Below are 4,902 nucleotides of genomic sequence, written 5' to 3'. Positions count from 1 at the left end.
GTACGTACCTAGTAGCAAGATTGCCAGATCCTGTGGGAATCCTGTACTTGGCTTCCCGAGGATCCGCCAAGCTGTCTTCCACAGCGGCCGCGCCACTCTCCAGTCTACCAGCAGTGAAGGAGCGTTCCTCTTCCTCCACATCCTCCCCAACGCTTGCCGTGTTCTGGGTTTTTATTATAGTGGCCATTCTAGCAGGGGTAAAACTCATTGTAGCTTTGATTCGCTTTTCCCTAACAGCTAGTGACGTTGAGCATCTTGTCATGTGCTTTTTAGCCATTTGTATTTCCTTCTGGGAAAAATGTCTATTGAAGTCTTTTGCCCATTTTTAAATTGGGGGTGCACATCGTTTTAATGGTATTCTTGCCAAAGCTTCATGACCTCACGCCAATCCTGAGAAAAACATTAAAACAACCCAAATTGAGGGATTTTCTACAAAATAACTGACAAATACTCTTCAGAAGTGTCAGAGCCTTTAGAGACAATGAAAATCTGAGGAACTGTCACAGACTGGACAAGACTAAAGATAGCGACATGCAGCATCAGGTCCTGGATAGAATTCTGGAACAGAAAAAGGCCGCCGGGGGAAAATTCGGTGACATTTAAATACGGTCTGCTGTTTAGGTAACCCATGAGAGCTCCCCAGTCCTGCTGGCTTTCTGAGCTTGCTCGCTGTGCTGTGGTAAGGTGAGAGGTTAACTTCAGGGGAGGCAGTGTGAAGAGTACAAGGGACTCTGTGTGCTGTTTTTACAACTCTTCTCTAAGCCTAAAATTAATTCAAAATTAAAAGTTAAAAAACCCAAGCACCAGGAGGAGGGGCAAGGAGAACCTGGCTTCCATCTCCTTTGTGCTCAGAAGACGCTGGAAAGGGGAGAAGAGGGTCCTGGCACCGCCAGGGAAAAGTGAGCAAGAGCCGCTCCTCGGGCCACCGCTCTGCCCCTCTAGACAGCCTGCCTCCCTCGGCAAGCCTTCGGGTGCCTGTCTGTCTGTCTGCACAGGAAGTCTCTGGAGGGCCCTGCGCCTGGCTGCACCGAAAGGCGACGTGTGGGCTGGCTGGAAAAGCCAACCAGGAACCAGACTTGGCAGTTTGGTAAAGAGAGGAAAATCCCGACGCAAGGTCCCAGCCTCGGGACTGTCATTTGCATTTATGGACTCAAGGTCCACTCAAGAGCAGGCTTGGCTGTGAAGGCTTTTCCAGAAGCACCGGAACACAGGGAAGGAATGCTCGAGTTCTGGCTTTTCTGCCAGGTGGCAGCTGCTCAGCCTGGTGACAGGGGCGCCGGGCTGGGCTAGGGACATGCTGTGGCGCTATGGCCATTCTGAGTGGCCAGCCCAGTGTGCGGCGTGGGGTGGGGAGGGGGCATGTGCTCTGGGGACCCGGGGGGTGTCAGCCCTGCTGGCAGGGGAGGAGGCAGCAAGGGGGTCATTTTTCCTGGCAAGGGGACGGGCTGGTCGTGGCTTGTCACCTCCTCCTGGACAGGGATGGATATGCATTTGGGCAGCCAGGATGGGCCACCTCTGGCCTCCCCAGAACCCCCCAGCCCCATCCCCCTGGGATCGTGCTGTGTCCTGCTGAAACTTCTGGTTTCTAATAAGCTCTGGAAAACAACCCAGGCTCTCGAGGCATTTTCCCTCTAAGCCATAGGGCCCAATAACCGAGCGCTGAGGACTGGCTCCTCGCGGGCGGGGCCTCTGCTGGGAATCTGGCCCCCTCCAGGGCGAGCGTTTAACTCTTCCAGAGAAGCACGGCCTCTCCTCACTCCTTTCAAAACACCAGGACTGATGTCTGGAAGAAGCCCGGGAGGACCCGCGATTGATTGTTAGCCGAGTGTCTGGAAGTGTATTGATCACGTTGTCTAGAAGTATCTGTTGGAACCTCGGGGGTCCCTGGAGCCTGGGGGATTCCTGGATAATTGGCTCCGAACCCCACCGAGAAGCAGCGGGGTCCCTTCCCTGAGAAATCACTCAAATCCCAAAGACCACCCCTCCACCCGGCTCCCCTCCCCACTGATCTTACCCACCTATTTCTCACTTGTTGCTACAACTTTCTGGGCTATGACTTAACGGTTTGGGGCTTTAGTCTTTGACTTGGGTTGGGGTGTCCCAGAGTTCCCAAAACTGGGGAAGGTGAACAGTTTATCTGGAGGCCATCCCGGGAATACTGGCTGGGGAGTGGGCAGGTGAGTGCAGCTCAGTGGAGGCGGGATGGGGGGGTTGGGTGGGGGGTCCCCGAGTCATTCCCCAAGGGCCGAGGGATTGGGGACGTTTGTGTGGCCACACACGACTGCACGCTCGCATCTGCCCGGCACACCTCCGGGCGGCCACGCCCGCCAGTGGGGGAAGTGGGCCCTGAGTCCTGGCGCTCAGTGATCGGAAAGGCCCGGGGGGGGTGAGGTACGCGGTGGGTGCTGCCAGCAGCCACAGGCACCCAGGGACGAACAAATACCTATCCGAGACTGGCGTGGGCAGCTGCAACCATCCCCTGTGTGTGGGAGTCAGGCATGGTGGCAACAGAAAAGGAGATTCTGAAAAGCCCTTTAGGGAAGGGGGGAAGAGTAGTGGTTTTTGTTTTTGTTGCTGCTGTTTGTTTTTGTTTTGTTGTTTTGTTTTTGAGGTTCCGGGCCCGGGATTGAACCTGGGACCTTGTGTGAGGGTGGCTGGTGCTCAACCACTGAGCCACGTCAGCTCCCGAGAGTTGGGTTGTTTTTTTAAGATTTATTTATTTTATTTATTTCTCTCCCCTTTCCCCACCCCAGTTGTCTGTTCTCTGTGTCTGTTTGCTGCATGTTCTTCTTTGTCAGCTTCTGTTGTTGTCAGCGGCACAAGAATCTGTGTTTCGTTTTGTTGCGTCATCTTGTTGTGTCAGCTCTCCGTGTGTGCGGCACCGTTCCTGGGCGGGCTGCACTTTCTTTCGCGCTGGGCTGCTCTCCTTACGGGGTGCACTCCTTGCGTGTGGGGCTCCCCTACGCGGGGACACCTCTGTGTGGCAGGGCACTCCTTGCGTGCATCAGCACTGCGCATGGGCCAGCTGCACACGGGTCGAGGAGGCCCGGGGTTTGAACCGTGGACCTCCCATGTGGTAGGCGGATGCCCTATCCATTGGGCCAAGTCTGCTTCCCAAAAGTTGGTTTTTTATAACTTCCTGCAAGCCCCTCGTCACGACAGACAATTCCACCAGGCAGAGACGGGCTTCCCCCTGGGGGGGGGGGGGCGTGGCAGGCCCCTGGGCATTGCTGAGCCTGGGGCAGGAGCCCAGAGGCCATGGAGGCTGTTAGGATCTGGGGTGTGGCGGGGGCACCCTAAGGCCCTCGTGGCCTGCCCAGAGCTGCCCTGGCGGTGCCCCCCAGTGGCGCTCACCCCGAAAGCTGCCCTTCTCTTCCGTCCCGGGAGCAGCACCAAGTGACCCTGAAACCAGAATTCCTTACAAACATTTTGGGTGAAACAATAAGAAGCACCAGGTCATTATCGGCGACTTTTTTTTTTTTTTTAATTTTTGTCTTTATTTATTTACTTTTTAATGTTACATTCAAAAAATGAAAAAGCTTTGTTTTTGATGTTTTGCCTTCCATCACTGCAATAAGTGTTGCCCTGTATGCACATTGGCAAGGCAACTTCTTCCATCTCTTCCTCGGTGTCTATGTACTTTCTTTTTTTTGTTTTTCTAATTATTAAGCTTGTCTTCACAAAAGTTTTAGACCACAGTAATTCATGTATACAATATACGGTACTCCCCATATTCAACATCAGACACTTTGTCCCTTCCCCAGCAATAATCTTTTTACATGTCTTACTATATTTACTGCAACTGATATACAGATATTGAGACAATAGCTTTCAAACTAGGTTACACTTGGGTTTACATTATGGTTTATATTTTAGACTATACAGTTTTCTAAATTTTTAGTTATCTTATGTTTTACATTATGATTTACATTTTAGCCTATCAGCCCCTATACATTTTTGGTGTAATTTAACATGTCCTATACCCATCCTTGCATACTCTTGTGGAACACTTCCGTTGCCCCACAGTTACACTGATTCCACCTATTCAATACCTCTTTCCCCTCCCCTCAGGGCCCACAGTGACAGTCAATCTTCATTGCTTGAAGGGCCATGTTCAGAGATACTTGCAACAGTGTTGAGGGCTTGACATGCTCAACTGCCCTAATGCACTGGGAGCCACCATTTCTCTCTAGCGATACAATTCCCTCTATTTGAGAACATCTGTCCTCACCAGGATGTGGGTATACCTTCACTCTCATTATATGGGTCTCCATCCAATTATATAACCCACTATGACAAAATAAGCATTCACATACTCCCTAGAAGCCTGTCCTGTGTCAGATTCTCCCCTTTCAGCATCTTAAATAGGTAACCTTCCTTATTATATTTTTGAAAAAGTTTTCTCAACATTATACTCTCAACCACATACCTGACAATCTCCTATGTTCATATGTTCCCCCACCCTTCCCTCAATTCCTTGGGCCATATTACCCATCCTCCCATCCCTAGCCCCCCTCAAGCCCTCAAAGCCCCACCCAAAGGTAACCCTATGCCCCCATTTTATCCCTTTCCTGTACAAATACTTACCTCCTGCTTATCATAGATTTCACCCAGGTAGGTGTCAGCTCGCAAATTCCTCTACCCCCCAAATTCCTTTAAGGCTATCACTCGGTCTCTAGCTCTCTGAAGTCATGTAGTATTTGTCCTTCAATGCCTGGGTTTCTTCACTCAACATAAGGTTCTCAAGATTCATCCATGTTATCACGTGTGTTTGTAGTGTATTTGTTCTTAAAGCTGAGTAGTATTCCATTGTATGTATATACCACATTTTATTTATCCATTCATCTGTTGATGGGCATTTGGGTTGATTCCAACTTTTGGCAATAGTGAACAATGCAGCTA

The sequence above is a fragment of the Dasypus novemcinctus genome, chromosome 24 (assembly GCF_030445035.2).
Source record: "Dasypus novemcinctus isolate mDasNov1 chromosome 24, mDasNov1.1.hap2, whole genome shotgun sequence".
NCBI lineage: Eukaryota > Metazoa > Chordata > Mammalia > Cingulata > Dasypodidae > Dasypus > Dasypus novemcinctus.
This window is presented reverse-complemented; position numbering follows the sequence as displayed.